At 43.3% G+C, this 19,875-nt stretch overlaps 1 pseudogene; it reads right to left on the reverse strand.

Moving 5' to 3' along the window:
• Window positions 1-13,157: 13,157 nt before the first annotated feature.
• LOC101605992 lies at window positions 13,158-14,369 on the reverse strand (annotated as a pseudogene).
• Window positions 14,370-19,875: the final 5,506 nt, after the last annotated feature.

Consider the following 19,875-nt stretch of genomic DNA (forward strand, 5'->3'; position numbering starts at 1 on the left):
TGTGAATCTCTGTGTAAAATTTATTATTGGTTTTCCTCACCTACCTACTCTAGTATAGTATGGTGTGTGTGATGGCAGGCTATCATGTACCTTTGCAGAAGAAACTTAAAGCAGACCATCATTTTTTGCATGCTCTATTCTAAGTAGAATGCTCAGTGTAGCTGACTAAAATTGCATGTTAAAGATATTTAGGTCTCTTCCTTCCTTCCTTCCTTCCTTCCTTCCTTCCTTCCTTCCTTCCTTCCTTCCTTCCTTCCTTCCTTCCTTCCTTCCTTCCCTCCTTCTTTCTTTCATATTGTTTATGTTTCCCGTATACTTGCTTCCTGTGCTGTTAGTGGTCATAGGATAAAAATGCACCAGTAAAGCAGACCTAGACTGACAACAGGCAATTTCCAGTTGTGAATGTTTCTCAGCATTTGAAGGGACTGTGTATTTGTAAAAGTCATGGTTACTTCCAGTCCAAATTTCATTTCTACTCTTGTCTTAAGTGTCAAACCCAAGAGTGCACTGGACTTGAATCTCTGAATACTGTAGACTGTTCTGATTGTCACAAATTGTACTGCCTGAAAACACCCTCAGATGACTGCCTAGAAAGTGAAAGTCTTCCAAAGATGAACCAGGAAAAATCACCCTAACAATGTGATGATGGTCAGTGTCTAGTTCCTTGGAAAGAAGTGCTGCACACTTGTATTTTCCATCTTCATTGTAGATGAATGAATGTGTGTAGTTTACAGGTCTTCATGTTCATATTTAAAACTAGGTAAATGACCTCATTCTCTTAAGCTTGAATTCATTGTTAATTTTCATTTATTTTATACAATTTGTAGGTAGTTTCCTGTTGTCTGCATTTAGAAGTATGCACAGTATAGATCTGTAAATTCTTTAAGTAATTTTTATAATTATGATGTAATTCAATCCTTTCTTAAAGCATACAAAATACATATTTTTGTGCCAAAAATAAAAAATAAACTCATAATCCTATAAAGTAATATTTCCATAGGGATTTTTGTTAGTTTTATGTAGGACTGTATACAAATACAAAACAATGTGGAACAGAGTTTACAGAATGAATTGAACAATGCATGTGCAACATTTAATAAACATTTTATAATGTGCAGATATAATTACCATGTTGTCTGTTATTCACTTTCCAGTTCCTTCATACTGCAGATGACCTTCTGTCTTTATATACTTACTTTTGGATCCTATTCTTTACTTTTATTTTGTTACAATCAGTGCTTCTCATTGGATACATTTAGTGTTCCATCTCCCAAGTAACTGATAAGCTTATACGTTTGTCTCTCTTGCAATTTCAGTGGGAATGGTACGGGAATTCTGAAGAAGAGCTTTGAACTGAATTCATATGTAGTATTTCCAGATTACCAGTGGGAAATTTTACAAAGAATTCTTTCTTCCCTGGGTTGGCTTCCTGACAGGCAACACTCAAGATAGCGAGTCTTGACCAGACTGTGTTCCTTGGTTATGACAAATTTCTTCTTGCTGATCCATGATAACTATATAGTGTGTGAGAGAAATAATTATACTTTGAGGCACTGAGACTTAGGAGGTAGCTACTGTAGTAAAATTTAGCCTCTCTTGGCTGTTTGTGCAGTACTACATGTCATTTTGCTTCGTACCAATTATTTTCATTTATTTTTATTTTGTACTTATAATAGCTCAGACAATGTAAATACTATGTGTGGTAGTGTGAATTTATGCCCCCCCCTATAGACTCAGGATACTTTATTTAAACTTGTAACTTGGATTTCCAGCAACTTGGCTGGAGGAGCTGTCACTGTGGATGGATCCTGGGACCAACCTTAAAGTATTACTGGGGACAGATCTGAATTCCAGTCTAACAGGTATGCAGAGTGCTTGAGCTCTGCCTGGGGTTCCCTGAGTGTGCTTTCTTTGGGTGGTGCTGGTAGTGGATTATTTTCTCTCCTTACTTGGATCTATGAAATTGGGCTAGCCTCTTTTTCCATTATGGAACATCCCCTGGATTTGTAAGCTTCAAATAAATCCCATTCCTCTCATAAACTGTGTCTAGTTCGGAGGTTCATCCCAGCAGCATGGAGCTGACTATAACACTATCTAAATACTATGATGGGGAAATAGTGACAAGAATAATGCACATGTTTTTTTCCTATCTCCCCTCTCTTCAGCCCCCTTCCATGCCCATTGTGTTTCTCCCTTTTTCATTTTTTAGGTTATAATAGACAGCTTCATATTGTTGGTATTTAGGTGAGAACTGAAAAAATGTTTGCACCAACTATTTTTTGGGTGACTTTCATGTCTCTTATGAAATCTGTTATCTACTGTTACTCTATCTCCTACTAATAATACTATGTTAGTTACTCTGTGTCATTTTCTTCTCTATACAAACTTTATAATCAGTTCATCAGTATTAATAAAAGAAGTTGCTTAGATTCTTCTCTGACTTCTTCCTTCACTCTATAGAACAGATTGGGACTAGCTGGCACTGGCAATGGTCTGAAGGTTGTTTCCCCAACTTGCTAATGGTGAATTCCTAACCTTCAGTGTAAGTATATAAAAAAGTGAGGCCTTTGTCTGGAAGGTTACTGTTCTTATAACAGAAGCCTAAAGGGGCTTACTTACCATTTCTACCATGTGAGGACACCATGAAAATACAATGTGTATTTACCAGGAATCAGGCTCTCATTAGTTTCCAAATCTTTCAGGACTTTGAACTTGTTCTTCCCATCATCTTGATTGAACAGAAATAAATTTCTGTCATTTGGTAGCTATTCAGTCTATAGTGTTTTGTTATAGAGGCTTAGTGGATCAAGAATGATATTGAATATTCCTATTCATGACATAGGCTATTTATTTATTTATTTGTATGTTCTCTTTTGATTTCTTTTGTTAATTCTATAATTTTTTTTATTTTAGCCCAAAATTTGTATTGATCAAAAGAGCTTGTTCTTTAACAAGAAATTATTGTAAACTTGAATTTACATAACAAAACTAACAAAATAACTAATTTTCTATCTTTCTTTTTTTTATGGTTGGAAAAATTGTATTTTATTGTTTTTTGCTAAACAATACTGAAACATTGTATATTTTTGAGGCAGGGCTTGAATTACTTAGTTTTGATCGATTTTTTTAAAATTAAATTTATTAGTTTTCTTTTCAATAAATACAGGCAGTTTTTGTACCATTATTTAGGCTCATCTGTGATCTACCCCCTCCCATTAGACCCTCCTAGTTAATGAAAATGGGTCGTGCATTGTGGAGTTAGCCCCCAGTTATTAGTAAGATAAATGTCTCTGCAAATCATGACCAAACATGTAACTCTGACATTCTTTTCGCCCCCTCTTCCACAAGATTTCCCTGAGCCATGTTGGGTTCATTTTTGGTCTGCTTCAGTGCTGAGGTGTTGGGGGCCTCTGAGGCTTTGGCTGTATGATTTGGTAGGAGTTGATTTTTCTCTGCGTTGATCTCCTTCCCCTTTGTGCTGGTATCCGGTTCACAGGAAAACATCACCCTTGCTTATTTCGCCAGTTGTCCTTAGTTTCAGTTGGGCCCCTTTTGAGGTATGTTGGGGCAGCTCTCTTCTTAGGATGTGCATCTATCTGAAAAAGACAAGCAGATTCTCCAACGGAGAGTAAGTTAGCACCCGGAAAATTGAGATAACACTTACTTTTTTGATAGACAGTTTGATAGGTTTAGGCCCTCTTATACCCCGTGATTGATGGTAGCTTGATATTGTAGAGTGGGCTTGTGTTTGGGTATGGTTCTGACTTGTTTCCCAGCTCCAGCTATGGGTCTAGTACCACTGTGTGGATCAGTTAGCCAAATCAAGAGCAATTGATTCCTCACCATGGCTGTGTACCACTATTGCACTTGTGTGGGCATCACATCCGGTTATTTGTTGCTAATTAGGTTAAACAATGTGTTGCTTGGACAGATCTTGGTCATTTCCCCCAGTCCCCTATGTAGCGCCTTCTGGCACTAGACACGCTGACTGTCTGGGGACTGACTCTCTCCTGGCTTCCAGCCATGTCATTCCATTTTACGCGTCAGCTGTGTATGGAGTCTTCAGCAATAGGGTCTTATCACTGGCCTTTGGTGGGTCATCAAGTACTCTGACAGAAGTCTGTCATTGTTTTGGGAAACCTTGTAGGTTTCTCTGATCAAAAGCTCATTGTGGATGGTAGGCCCAAGCTGGAAGTGGGGGTTACAGGTCAGTGTCCACTAAGAAATTGAGGAAAAAGATAACTAATATACAAGAGTTAGAGAGGAGAGAGATAGAGGGGAGAGGGGGAGAGGGAGGGAGGGAAGATGTAGGAGATTTAGGTCAGTCTTGATCCTACCCTCTCCAGTGTCTTGTGGTTCAGGTGTTTCCTGTAAGGGTATAGTGAAGGTTCAGCCATTTGGTCTGTCTTTTAGGAAGTAGAATTTTATGGTACCATTGCCGTTTAGGTTTGGATTACTGTTTTCCACCCTTTGATTCCCTCCCCGCCCTCCCATCCATTTTATTGTCTAGTCCATGAGGTGCTTGCTGGGTATGTAAGGCATCTTGGGCAGATTCATGTTAGGTGTTGCAGATGAGTGAGACTATGTGTCGATTTTTTTTCTGTGATTGGGTAAGTTCGCTGAGAATGATCTGTTCCAGGTTCAACCATTTTTCCTCAAATTTCTTTATGTCATTTTTTCTTACTGCTGTATAGAATTCCATTGTGTAGATATACCACATCTTTGTTATCCATTCTTCTAATGATGGACATCTGGGTTGATTCCAGCTTTTAGCTATTACGAATTGAGCTGCTACAAACATGGTTGAGCAATCTCTCTGGCTTTTGGTTTGAAGGTTTTAGGGTAGATGCCCAGTAAAGGTATAACTGGGTCTGTTGGTATTTCTATAGTCAGCTTTTTCAGGAGTCTCCATATTGCTTTCCAAAGTGGTTGTACCATCCTGCATTCCAACCAACAGTGAATGAGTGTCCCTGCTTCTCCACATCCTCGCCAGCATTTATTTTCATTTGACCTTTTGATGTTGGCTATCCTTATTGGGGTAAGGTGGAATCTCATAGTTGTTTTAATTTGCATTTCTCTGATGATTAGGGATGATGAACATTTTCTTAGGTGTGTGTTTGCCATTTGTATCTCTTCCTCTGTGAATTGCCTGTTTAACTCTGTGCCCCATTTTGTGAGTGGGGTATTTGTCTTCTTATTGTTTAGACTTTTGAGTTCTTTGTAAATTCTAGAGATAAGCCCTCTATCAGTTGGATATCCTGCAAATATTTTCTCCCATTCTGTGGGTATTCTATTGGCTTTGATTATTATATGCTTGTCTGTAAAGAAACTCTTCAGCTTCATATGATCCCAATGGTTGAGTGACTGTTTTAGAACTTGAGCCACTGGGGTTTTATTCAGGAAGTCTTTTTCCATTCCTATATCATGGAAAGTACTTCCTAAATTTTCTTCCAGTAGTTTTTGAGTTTCTGGTCTTATGTTGAGGTCTTTGATCCATTTGGATTTGAGTGTTGTGCATGGTGAAATGTGTGGATCAAGTTTTAGTTTCCTGCATGTGGTTATCCAGTTTGTCCAGCACCATTTGTTGAAGATGCTATTTTTTTTCCAGTCTATATTGTTTGGGCCTTTGTCAAATATCAAGTAGCTATACTTGCTTGGCTCATAATCCGGGTCCTCAAGTCTATTCCATTGGTCCATACTCCTGTTTTTATTCCAGGACCATGCTGTTTTTATTACTATGGCTTTGTAGAATAACTTTATATCGGGTATGGTGATGCCACCAGAGGTATTTCTTTTGCTGAGGATATGTTTGGATATGCGAGGCCTTCTGCCTTTCCATATGAAATTTGAGATCATTTTTTCTATGTCTGTGAAGAACACTGTAGGGATTTTAATTGGAATCACGTTAAATCTATATATTGCCTTTGATAGGATTGTCATCTTCACAATGTTAATTCTGCCTATCCAGGAGCATGGGAGGTCTTTCCATCGTTTCAAGTCCTCCTCAATTTCTTTTTTGAGAGCTTTTATATTTTCGTTGTATAGATCTTTTACTTCCTTGGTTAACGTTATTCCAAGGTATTTTATTTTTTTTTGTTGCTATTGAAAATGGGACTATGTCCTTTATTTCTTTTTCTGTGTCTTTGTCATTTGCATACAGAAATGCTACCGATTTTTGTGCATTGATTTTGTATCCTGCTACTTTGCTATAGGAGTTAATCACCTTCAGGAGTTTTGGGATGGAGTCTCTCGGGTCTCTTACATATACAATCATGTCATCAGCAAATAGCGCTAACTTAACTTTTTCCTTTCCAAATTGTATCCCTTTTATTTCCTTCTCCTGCCTTATTGCTTGGGCTAGGACTTCCAGAACTATATTGAAAAGCAGAGGTGAGAGAGGACATCCCTGTCTTGTTCCTGATCTCAAAGGGAATTCCTCAAGTCTCTCTCCATTAAGTATTATTTGGGCCTTTGGAGCTTTGTATATTGCCTTTATTATATTAAGATGTGAACCGGCCATGCCGATTCTCTCCAATGTTTTGATCATGAAGTGATGTTGTATCTTGTCTAAGGCCTTTTCTGCATCTATCGAAATGATCATGTGATTTTTATGTTTAAGCTTGTTTATGTGGTGTATTACATTGACAGATTTTTGTATGTTGAACCACCCTTGTGTTCCTGGGATAAATCCCACTTGGTCAAGGTGGATAATGCTTTTGATGTGTTGTTGGATTCGGTTTGCGAGAATTTTGTTGAGGATCTTTGCGTCTATGTTCATTAGGGAAATAGGCCGATAGTTTTCTTTTCTTGTGGCATCTCTGCCTGGTTTTGGGATTAGGGTGATACTAGCTTCATAGAAGGAGTTGGGTAGTTTTCCCTGTTCTTCAATTGTGTGGCACAGTTTTAGGAAGATTGGTTTGAGTTCTTCTATGAAGGTTTGATAAAATTCGGCTGGGAATCCATCTGGTCCTGGACTCTTCCTTTTTGGGAGGTTTTTTATTACGTTTTCAATCTCCATGAGCGTGATGGGTTCATTGAGGTGGTTGATCTGCTCTGAGTTTAGCTTTGGTAGATGATATGCATCCAGGAATTTATCCATCTCATCCACATTTTCCAGTTTTGTGGAGTAGAGGATTTTGAAATAAGTCCTGATGATTCTGCCGATTTCACTGATGTCTGTTGTGACCTCTCCTTTTTCATTTTGAATTTTGTTAATTTGGAGTCTCTCCTTTTTTTGCTTGATCAAATTGGCCAGAGGTTTGTCAATCTTGTTTATTTTTTCAAAGAACCAGCTCTTTGTTTTGTCAATTGCCTTAATTGTTTCCTTGGTTTCCAATTCATTAATTTCTGCTCTGATTTTAATTATTTCTTTCCTTCTGGAGCTCTTTGGGTTGATTTTTCTTGTTTTTCCAATGCCTTTAGGTGGATGGTTAGGCTATTGATTTGGGATCTTTCTGTCTTTTTTATGAAGGCATTGAGTGCTATGAATTTTCCCCTGAGGACTGCCTTCATTGTGTCCCACAAGTTTTGGTATGATGTGTTCTCATTGTCATTAAATTCCAGTAATTTTGCAATTTCATTTTTTATTTCATCCACTATCCATTTATTGTTTAAGTGTGCTATTCAGTTTCCAGTTGCCGTTGGGGCTCTTGTTGGTTTTTTTTTTTGTTGATTTCTAGGAATATAGCATTATGATCTGATATCATGCAGGGAATTATGTCGATTTTCCTAAATATGTGGAGGCTATCTTTGTGACTCAGTATATGGTCTATTTTAGAGAATGTTCCATGGGCTGCTGAGAAGAATGTGTAGTCTGTGGATTTGGGATGGAAAGTTCTGTAGATGTCTGTTAGGTCTAAGTGCTCTATGGTTTTGTTGAGCTCTCTTACTTCCCTGTTGAGCTTCTGTTTTTATGATCTGTCTATTACTGATAATGGTGTGTTGAAGTCCCCAGATATGAGGGTGTTGGTGGTTATTTCTGTTTTATTGTCAAGTAGGTTTTGTTTTATGAACTGTGGTGCCCCTGTGTTTGGTGCATACAGATTTATGATTGTAATATCCTCTTGATGGATTGTTCCCTTTACAAGTAGGAAGTATCCTTCTTTGTCTTTTTTGATTGTTTTTGGTTTGAAGTCAACTTTATCTGATATTAATATAGCTACACCTGCTTCTTTCTTATTCCCATTTGCTTGGAATATTGTTTTCCACCCTTTCACCCTGAGAATGTTTCTGTCTTTAGTGGTAAGGTGGGTTTCTTGAAGGCAGCAGATTGAGGGGTCTAATTTTTTGATCCACCCTGTTACCTTTGTCTCTTGTTGGGTGAATTAAGGCCATTAATGTTTAGGGTGATGACTGTGAGATTTGATTTGATCCCTGTCATGTTGTGGTGGTAGAGGTGTGTTGGCATTTCCATGGAATTTAATTTTTTTTTTCTTTTCTATCTACTCTGGGTTTGGTTACTGTGATCTGCTTCTTGTAGGCATTTGTGTTTGGTTATTTGTTTCTTCTCTGTGGAGAATTTCCTGGAGTACTCTCTGTAGGTTTGGTTTTGTGTTCATATAATTGTAAAGCTGAGTTTTGTCATGGAAAGTTTTCCTTTCACCATCTAATATAAGGGAGACTTTTGCCGGGTTGAGTAGTTTGGGATGGAATCCATAGTTTCTTAGAGTTCGGAGAGTTTCACTCCAGACCCTTCCTGCTTTCAGGGTTTCCATTGAGAAGTCTGAAGTAATTCTGATGGGGTTTCCTTTGAAAGTGGTGTGCTGTTTTTCCCTAGCTGCTTTTAGGATTTTTTCCTTGGTGTCAATGTTTAGAGTCTTAATGATAATATGCCTTGGGGAGTTTCTCCTTTGGTCTAGTCGGTTAGGAGTTGTGTTTGCTTCTTGAATCTTGATGGGCCTTTCTTTTAAGAGACAGGTGAAGTTTTCTTCAATTATTGTGTTAAATAAGTTCTCCATGGTCTGAAATTCTTCTCCTTCTGGTATTCCAATGATTCTGATATTAGGACGTTTAAGTATATCCCACAATTCTCTCATGTTCTGTTCACAGGAACTTTTAAACTTACTGAAATTTTTGGACTCTCGAACTGTTTCTTCCATCCTGTCTTCCAGATCAGAATTTCTATCTTCCACTTTGCTGACTCTATTCTTGAGAGCCTCTAGTGAGTTTTGGACTTGTTCAACTAAGTTTGCATTTTCTACTATTTTCCTACGTATCACTTCCATCACTTTGTCCAGCTCCCTTTTTGTCTCATTTTCTGATTTTCTTGCTGATTCTTGGAAATCATCCTTGTGTTTCTTTATGTTTTCATTTAGTGTGGCCAGCTGATTTTTAAGGTCCTCTTTTATTTCACTCTCCCTCAACTCTCTTAGCTCTCTTTGAATTCCTTCCAGTGTCTTATCATATTGCTCTAGCTTAGTGATGGTAGCATCCATACGATTATCTATCCTTTGTAGCTTTCCTGTCAGTTCTAGCAGTAGTTTGGTCAGGGTTGCATTGTTCATTGCTTCCACTTGATGTTCTGATCCTAAACACTCTTCTATGTTTTGGTTAGTTGTGATCCTTGTTGGACTGGGTGATCTGTCTGGATTTTCTTCCATTTTATTTTTCGTGTTATTTCTTTTGCGCTGTGGTCTACCCATGTCAGTGTATGGGCAGGTAGGTGGGTGGAGCAGCCTGGGATCTAGCTTAATGCAAATCCAAGGCAGCCTGGGGCAGTTGTAAGCAGCCTGGGTTTTTGCTCTCTCTTGCCAAAGCCGCCTACCTATAGCCTGACAGGGGCACCAAAGTTGCCTTAATTCTCACCCAGTAATGCACCTAAGCTGCCCGCCTTTGAGCTTGAAAGGGGACTGAGGTAGCAAGCCCTGAAGGTGCCTAGATTCTGGCTGGGTACACTGGGGTCTGTAAACAGTTTGTGCTCTACCGCCTCAGGGGAGTGGGGGATGGGTGGCGATGTACAGGTAGGGGATGGCACCTGCACTGGCGCTAGTGACTCAGTGCGGACTTATGTGGCTGTTGCTGTGGGACTGGGCCCGCTTGACGTGCAATTGCAGTGCAGAGGCAGATGATGTGGGTACGGAATCAGGACACAGCAGAAGCTGACCGGCGGCAAGTGATGTGAGCACAGTAGCAAGGGATCTGTCAGCCGCCTATTCACGGCAGGGGTGGCCCCCACAGGCGTGCAAACTGAGCACCACGTGGCTGGTCTACTCGCAGGATCAGAGACGAAGGGCGAGGTAGAAGGTCTCAGCTTGAGTGCAGCAGGCTGGCATGCGTGACTGGTGGGTGCCCGATCAGAGCACAGCCATGCCGGATGTGTGGAGGGTGCGTGGGCGGGTGGGCAGAAGGGGGCGCAGGGTGCGATGGTGTGTATGGAGCGAGTGGGGCATGCGGCGGGTGGGGGTCGGGGTGCGCCGGGGCACTGGGCAATCAGGGTGGGGTGTGCGGGAGGCGGCAGGGCTCAGGGGGCGCGGGGTGGGGTGCCCTGGAGGGGTGGTGGGCGTGGGGCGCTCTGATCAGTCAGGGGGCAAGGGGCGCGCTGTTGGTGTGGTGGGGGCTGCGCATGCAGTGGGGGTGTGCGGGGCATGGGGGGGTGCGGGGCACCCGGGGGGGCAGTGCAGGGCGCACGGGGGTCACGGGGTGCACAGGGGGGCGTGGGGGAGCGTGCGGAGGGCACAGGGGGCTAGGGGAGCAGGGCACGTGGGGGGTGCGTGGGGTGCGTGGGGGGGCGTAGGGTGCGTGTGGGGGGAGGGGGCGCGGGGCACACTGGGGTGCAGATGCCAAGGGACGCCGCGGGGTGCTCTTTACGTATGGGGGGGGAGGGGCTTGTGGGGGGGGGGTGAGGGGGTCGTGCAGGGGCACAGGGCGTGGAGGGGGCATGTGGTACGCTGAGGCACGCCAGGGCACAGGACGCATGGGGGTGGGGCACAGGGGGTGTGGAGCACGCCTGGGCACGCTCTGGATGCGTGGGGGCGCCTGGGCCGCGTGCGGCGGGGGGACGAGGGGCGTGTTTGGTGGGGGCGCGGGGGGGGGGCAGGGAGCGCTTCAGGCGCACGGGGCTCAGGGCGCGGATGCTCCGGGGCGCGTGGGGGTGGGGGTGCAGGGCGAGCGGGAAGGGGGGGCGGCTAGGAGCGCGGGGCGCTCGGGTGGGCGCGGTGGGTGCAGGACTCTGCAGGACGCCGGGGCGTGCTCTGGACTCGCGGGGGGGGGGGGGGAGGAGGGGTCGCGCGGGGGGGTCAAGGGGGTCGCGGGTCACGCAGGGGGCGTGGAGCACGCTGAGGTAAGATGGAGTCACTCTGGACGTGCAGCAGGCGTGGGGCGCACGGGGGGGGGTCGAGGAGCGCGGGGGTGGGGCGCGGGGGTCTCGGGGCACACAGGGGGGTGCGGGGCACACCTGGGCACCCGGGCGTGGGACGCTGCGGGGCGCTTGGAGCGCGCCTGCCGCGTGTGGGTAGAGAGCGTTGAGCGCGCGGTGGGGGCTCGAGGCACGTGGGGGTGGGGCGCGTGGGTCTCGGGGCGCGTGGGGGGCTCGGGGGTGCGGGGCACACCTGGGCGCCCAGGGCGCGGGGCTCTTGGGGCGTGCCTGCCGTGTGTGGGCGCGTGGGGCGCGCGGGGGTGGGGTGCGGGGGTCGGGGGGTGCATGGGCGTGGGGCGCGGGGGTTGTGGGGCGCAAGGGGCCGCCAGGGCTCGTGGGGCTTGGTGCGCATGGGGCGCCGGTCCGCTGGGGCGCCGGGCCGCGCCTGATGCGTTGATTCGCGTTGGGTGGGGTAGTGGGGCGTGGGTCGCGGGGGTGTGTGCTTCCCTCTTTTACCCCAATCTGTGCCCTCCCTCTTCAAAAAGTTCCTAATTTCCCTTGAATACTTGCCTATTTTTTCCCTTGTTGTTTGTAGTGCAGCTAGGCGGTCACCATCTTGACCGGAAGTCAATTTTCTATCTTTCTATGTAGTGTTTTAGCAAAATTTTGTTTTGGGAGAAAAAGTTGATTCAAAATGTTAAAAAAAGCATGGTCCCAAGGGAGAAAGTTTTAAATGAAAAGGCCTTTTCAACCAGGAGTCAGCAGACAAAGCAACCCAGAAGAGGGCTCTGTGTAAAATGTTTATTTGTACTAATGTTCAGAATGCAGGAACTAAAGAGGGGAGGCGCATCAACTTTGTCCAAAGTTACAGTTAGGACCTGCCCACAGCCAAGGGGAAAGGCCTTTCCAGACTGTCCTGGCATGGACTGTCCCCCTCCTACTTAATGTCAATGCCCCTAATCAGGAAACTGAGTAACTGGGATGTGAAGACCTTACCAGCTGCTAGCTAGTGCGCAATGGAAGGAGATGTGTATGTGGCTTCCCTGAGACCTGGGAGCCGGGGAACACAGGCAGGAGGCAGAGGCTCCTGGTTCAGTTAAGGACAGGAGGCTGATTGCCCAGGTCCAGGAAGAACAAAAGGGGCCTTTGGAGGTAGGCGTTTTATCGAGTTAAAAAACAAGCACATTATCCAACATTTCACTGTGGCCCCCAAACTGCTAACCTGGCCCCCTGGCACATCCCCCGTCCCCACAAAACCTAAGGGAATAAGGAGGGAGGCAGCAGACAGGAATTTGAGGGTGGGGAATGCTTGAATTGTCAGAGACCACCCCTGAGTGAGCCAGCAAAGCACAGGAAGGACAGGTGAAGCTGCTAGTCCCTGGGTATGACAGGGTGGGGTGGGGCAGAGCCAGAGGGCATGGAGGCACTCCAGCAGGAGGCAAAGCGAAGCAGCACAGGGGCCTTCCTGGCGAGGGTCATCTCAGTTTGCTCACTTCCAGCTGCTCCCAGCAGAGTCCTGGTCTGTCTAGTCTTTGGGAGAGGGAAACCCTGGAGACCAGAGTTGAGGGCTAGACCAGGCAGAGACAAGTAAGCTGCTCTTCCACCCTTTTTCAGAGGACACCATTTGAACCCTGTGATCACCAGAGCCTTGGGCCCAAGGCAAGCAGAGTGAATGCACTTCATGGAGAACAGAGAGAAGCTGGGTCCACAGGTCTGCCCTGGGGCATCGTGCTGCTCCTTACTCCCTGAGGGCTTGGGCCAGAGATGGTCAGAGTTGCCACCTCTAATTGCTGTTGCCAAAGGCAGGTTGGCACAACCACCCAAGGCTCTGGATATGCAGAAGAGTCAGAGAGGAAGCTGGATATGAAAACCAAGGTGGAGGAGAAAAACAGCCTTAGATGTGTGGGGAGCTGGAGTGGTACATCAAGAGGAGCTCTGGTTCTGGTAGGTAGAAGCTTTCTCCTTCAACAGGTCCAGACAAAGGCGGCAGCTCCAGCTTCCTTCAGGAGGCTCCGACATAGATGGGGTGAGACAGTACATATGGTAGCCACGGTCACAGTCATCACAGAAAAACAGCGGGTCGTCGTTCTGGGAGGTTCGCAGAGGTTACAGCACTTTCATTCGATACACTGCCAGCGGTTGGTCTTCACCATCATCACAGGGTTGAACTGCAGACAGGATGGATGTCCCGAGCGGCCACAGTCAGAACAGGACACCAGTTCCTCAGCTTGTCCTGATCTTTGAATCACCCAGACAGAAGTCACAGTAGTTATTAGGCAGCCAATCCATCAGGACCCTTCTTGGATTTCTGCTCTTCAGACCTCAGGAAGACAGGGGTGGGTGGCTGAGAGTTTTCTTTTTCCTCACCCTCCTCCTCAGCCAGGTGAGAGTGGGCATAGTGGTAACTGAGGCCTGGTCGGTTCTTACAACGTTTTCCACAAATGTCACAGGCATATGGTTTCTCCCTGTCCTCCAGGATGGAAGTATCCAGCTTCTTACGGGCACAGCTAACACACTTACTTTTGGATTCCCCTTTGCCCCGTCGTTTTGGAGTATCTTCTTCATAGTCTTCATCATCGAGGTCGTCCAGGAAGTCATCTGGTCCAAGGATCGGCTTCCTTGCTCGAATGTTGGTTACAGGAAACTCGCACAGGCTGTCGTCGTCAACTCGGGGATCTGGTGCCCCTTGCTTCTCCAGAGAGTCAGTGAGCAACAGAGCCTCTAAACTGCTGCCATCCTGAGATGAGCCCCTCTTTCTTCAGGGTCTGGTCTGTGTCTGGTTTAATAGATGGGAAGGAAAGCCGGGGATCCCCGGATGGGTGGGCTCACCGTTTTTTCCGCCAGCGCCGGGCAGGGTAGGAATACAACTGTCCAGAGGCCAATCCTGGACCACGGTGTCGCTTTTCCATCCAGATGTAACAGTTGCTCTGGGCTACTCCAGTCTGTGAGTCCAAGAAAGGAAGGCGCACGCTAGGCTCAGCACAGAGGCGGGGTTGTAATTGTGGCACTGTTTCATGGCATCGTTGTAGCACTGCTCCCCAAGGAGCTTCCCTACATTCTCCACCACAGCCACCATCTTGCCTTAGTTCTGTAAGTTTTCACACACACACATATTAAATTTAGATCTAAGGTGCTTTATTGTTCTGACTTCTAATATAAATGATTTTGTGTTTCAATTTCAAACTCTACTTGCTCACTGTTGGTTCATAGGAAAGCAATTAACTTTTGTGTTTTAAGCTTGTATCCTGCAACTTTGCTATAATGGCTTATTAGTTCCAGCAGCATTTATTTTACTATTTTAGATTTTCTACAAAGATAACCATAGTATCAGTGAACAATTACAGTTTTATTTTCTCTTCTACCAATATGTATGTCTTCAATTTCCTTTTCTGCCATTTTTTATTACTTATAATTTCTAATATGATGTTGAAATGGTGTTATATGTAAACTTAGGAAAAGTTCAGTTTTATATGCTGAAATCCTCACCCTCAAAGTGATAATATTAAGAGGTGGAGGTCTTTGAAGGGTGAATAAGTATGATATTAGCTATAATTTTTAGTAGATATTCTTTTACAAATCAAAGATGTATCTATTTTTTCCTAGTTTTCTCAGAACATTTTAAATCATAAATAAGCATTAGATTTGGTCAGATTATTTTTCTGAACTCACCAATGTGATTATGTCATTTTAGCCCATCAATGTGATTATTGCATTGTATTTTGAACTTTAACCCAGTGTTATTACACTGTGACATAAAATTCATGGTGTTTAATTCTTTTAAAATCTTATTTTATTTTAATTTGTTTATATTTATTTATTTATTATCACATGTGTGTAATGTGGCATGTGTGGTGTGGTGTATGCATGTGTATGTGACCTTGCAAGACCCATATGCCTGGTCTTGTTTTAAGGCAGAGTCTTTTATCAATTCCGTAGCTTGAAGGGCTCTGAAGAATCTTGGGTCTCTGTTCTGTGATGTGATTGGGGTTACAGGTGAATGTGGCAATGCCCGGCTTTTCACATGGGATTTGGAGATTTGATCTAGGGAAGACTCAGCCTCCTCACCCCCTCAAGCTTACATAGGAAACACATTGAACAGAGGAGCCATGTCTCTAACCCTTACTACATCTTATTTGTTAATATTTTGCTCATGATTTTGGTATCTCTGTTCATGGGAGATAATAAGCTATATTGAGTTTTGTTTTGTAAAATGTTTTTATTGGTTAGAGTATGTTAAGTTTGCCTTGCAGAATCAGTTAGTGAGCTCTTCCTGTACAGCTTTCGAAAGTATGTTGGTTTGCTTTCTTACTTAAAGGTATGGTCAAATCCACCAGTGAACTTGTCTGGTCTTCATGATTCCTGTTTGGAGTGGTTATTAATTTTCAATTCAACTTCTTCCATAGATTTATGCATATTAAGATCTTCTTACTGTCATGTGTTTTGGCACATTGTATCTTTCAAGTGTTTTGTCCATGAAGTTTGTAGAAATTCTCAGACGTAGAGTCCACAGAGTTCTTTTTATTATTTTTGGATGTCCATATAACTTAGGTTGTTGACCCTTGCACATCTTCTCTTAAGAAGCCTTTTCTGAGAATGAAGGTGATGGAAAAATACAGAGTGCAGTGCAGACAAACAGGTGACCATTATGTCCTTTAAACATCTATATTGAGATTTTTCTGGGACTTATTTCCCAGATATTTTGATTATGTGGGATAATAACTTTTTTCATTTAGAGTAATATTAAATTGGTTTTATTTCACCTGTTGCCACAATTTACCCTGTATACTTAATTATTTATACAAAGATCCCAAGACCCTGAAAAGTAATGTGATTTGCTTCAGTTTCACACTCTGGGGCAGAATATAAATTCCAAACCTTTCAGGTCAGAATTCCTCCTATTTCATATGTCCCATCTCTAACAGGGGCTGCCGAGCCCTCAGTGTGGGTGGCTGAAAGTTTTCCACTGTGCTCCAGCTTCATTTGCATCCCCAGACATCGTCAACCTCCTCCTGCCACACTCAGCATGAGATATGCTCTCACTCACGTTCCTGACACAGAGGCTCCAGACTGACAGATTCAGAAGGGGGAAAAAACAAACATCCTTCCTCTGTTTCTTGGTATTTGTCTGGCAATAAATAAAGTTCAGCCTTGATAGGATGCATTGTGGGTAATGCATAGGTAGAATATTCAGAACATCCCTGTTGTCAAGTCTCTGGCAGCTATCATAGATGCAGGGTGGTGGGGGGGAGGAGGTGAAGCAGGTCTACATTTTCCTACCTAGCAACACTTTAAAATATCAAAGTTTTAATTTTTCTTATAAGATTTTTTTTTTATAAATCTATCCCTTATATATTCAAAAGCTAAGAAATTCTATATGACTGGTTTTGATGAGAGTTGAATCATTCTTAGTAGAATAATCTTGCATTTGGAACATACAAGATATTTACCCTCTATGGAAAAGGTCTGTGAAGGCTGGCCTAAGTAGTCCTTGGCTTTCCATCATGGTCCCATTTTTAAGTGAATATTGATTTAGGACTCTCATTCTCCCATTAACCCAACTGAAGAGGAGAAGAATCTGGTCTCTGAAAAAGCTGGTTTGGACTTAGAGATGAGCCTGTTGAGGATCCTATTGCTGAATTTCTGATCCATCAGGATAGCTTGGGAAGGTACTATGGATGTTAGAGGGAATTGGATCTTTACACTGCTTTAAATGGGGTTTGGCACAGTGGATGTTAGAGGGAGTTTATCTTTAAAACTGCTGTTCATGGCTTTGTTCTGCCAAAAGCAATGGAAGAAGCAGTTGCTGTGTTCCTGCAGTGCTGTTCCATTGAGCATCATGATCTTCAAGGAGGCACCAAGATGAGCCAGTACGAAGGGAGCCAGCAAGAGTGTCCTCAAGCAGAAAAGTCAAGCACAAAACAGACACACACAAGCATAAAACCAAAATCTTGGTTTTAACTAAGAACTTATATTTTCTATTTGATGTATGGTTGATAACAGATAGGAAATAACTTTCATTGCAAGAACTTTCCTTGCATTTCAATGGATAAAACTTTTGCTACTTACTTCAAATTAAATTCTTTTGGAGACTATTTTCCCCTTACTGTTGAGGAACAGCACTGTGACCAATTTATTTTCAGCTTTATTTATAGGCAGGATTTCACGATCTGCAAGGCTGGCAAGGAGGTCACTCAGTAGCATAGACTAACCTTAAAGTCGCTGTCATCCTCCTTATTCAATCCCTGTGCTTGGGACTGTAGGAATAGGCCGCTGAACCTGGCTACGTTAAAAAAAAAATTTAATTTTTTTGGTTTTGCATGGTAGGATCTCTCTATAGCTGAGACTGACCTGGAATTCACTATGTAGTCTCAGGGTGGCCTCGATCTCTCGGTGATCCTCCTATCTCTGCCTCCCAAGTGCTGGGATTATAGGCATGCACCACCATCCCTGGCTAATTTTTAATTTTTTTCCCAATAAATTGTGCTTAAATGATATCTCTAAGTAGGCTTTTTATTCAGAGGGGTACTGTTAGGGTGTTTGGACTCCTAAAGGTAAAAGTGGCAGGAAAGTTTGCACTTGCTAGAAATCAAAGATGATCTGATTTCTTATCTCTTGCCTAGTTCCCTAGATCTGTTTTTTCACAAACAACCAGGACTCCTCCTGGGAGGGAAGTCTTTTATTTTCAAATGGGAATAGTTTCACTCTTCTTGAACTGATATAAATATCCTGATTTTTGATTTCTGTATGTCAGGAACTGGAAGTTAGTTTGTAAGAGTTAACTGAAAAAGGAAGAGTCACGGTGGCATTCAGGTAACCCTAACCTACAGTCATTTGCTAGGCAGAAGCAGACCTGGCCATCCTTGGTGTTGTACATAGGGGACATTAGTATCCACAGGTGGAGATTGTCCAGTGAATGGCTATAGAACATCAATGGATATTTGTAATTTACAGATATGAGTCAGTTCTACACTGGTTTCCTGACCCTTTTCTGTCCTTACAGCCCCATAATTCTCTGAATAAAATAGATACATGGGTAGGATAGTTTTAAAATTGTACCTGAGCTTTATTTGAAAGGTTGAGAATGAGGAAGTAAAGACAGTCATATATTAATAAAGAATGATCCCATGGAGTTTATAGTGTGTGGGATCAGAAGCACTTGCTCCTGGATTGGATTCACTGCTAACTCAGCTCATTCAGTAGACTGGTCATATTTAGAAGGAATATTTCATATCACTGAACTTAGTTTGGTAGAAATTAAGAATTACTGATGGGCTGGAGATGTAGCTCATTGGTAGAGTGCTTGCCATCATGTACAAGGCCATGAGTAATGGCCAATGCTACAAAACAAAACAACAAGCAGCATGTGTATGTGTGTTTAATACTATTCAGAGAAGGAACTTTTGCTGGGATAAGGAAATATGATACCACCTAGCCTCTTGAAAAAACAGCTTCAAAGTTACCACTTATTCAGTGGTACACAGCTGGCCAGAGTAATTATGCAAACTTCATTTCCTTTTTCTGTCAAATTTCAGTCTTCCTTGAGTACTTGGAAGAAACATGAAGAGACATTGTTAAGCCTAGATAGAGCTAGGAAAAGAGAGAGATATTCAGAGAAGATGGGAACTTTTTCACTAATTGACTTGATAGCTAAATCAAAGGCTTCACTGATTTCAGAATTTCTACATAATTATAGAATATAGAATATTATTATCCAAACATGAGCCTTTTTTTTTTTTTTTTTTTACATTTGGTCCTTTTGGAAAGTACAGACCTTCAGTCACATAGTATCAAATCTCAAATAAAATCAAAAGGAAGGGTAAGTTTCTGAGAGGCATTGTGCAGTTCCATTTGGCAAGATCCAGCAAGCAGGCATGCTCACCGTGACACATCATTTTCCCAGGAAAAAATGCAGTGAGAGGTACTTTTGACAACACAAGAGGCAAAAACCTGTGGCTTCCAATGAAATCAGATGAACTTTCAGGCTTGAGAGGTTTAATGAGATCTTTAGAATGTCTTTCTTTGCTTTGGGCTCAGTATTGCTGAAAATTATCTTCAGCTGTTTGCTGATATATGCAGGTCTTTGTTAATTCTGGATAGCTGGCATCATAGGAAACTGGCAAGCTGAACTGCTCTAGTAATTTAACGTTTTGGCCAGAAGTGAGACACCTGCTTCCTCCTGACATTAGGATTGTCACCGTGCCTCTCTCATTTCACCCTCTTTCTGTCTTTTTCTCTTACAGCTTTTCTCCTAGGCTTCTTATAAGGAACAAGGACTTTACAGGCAAATGCTTTGACCAGAATGATATACATCTTGGCAAATTAGAGACTGTACTTTAAAAACCTATTTATTGGGTAGAAATTTATGTGTGTGTGTGTGTGTGTGTGTGTGTGTGTGTGTGTGTGTGTGTACACGCACATGCTCCTGTGCATGCGTGCCAAGGACTCTTGCTACAGGAAAGCAACACTTGTGCCACCTTTTCCATCTGGCTTATGTGGGTGGCTTGGGTATTGAACTCAGGCCAGCAAGCTTTACAAGCAAGTGTCTTTAAACACTAAGCCATCCCAGCCCCAAGACTGTACTT

This window comes from Jaculus jaculus, chromosome 1 (genome assembly GCF_020740685.1).
Source record: "Jaculus jaculus isolate mJacJac1 chromosome 1, mJacJac1.mat.Y.cur, whole genome shotgun sequence".
Taxonomy (NCBI): Eukaryota; Metazoa; Chordata; class Mammalia; order Rodentia; family Dipodidae; genus Jaculus; species Jaculus jaculus.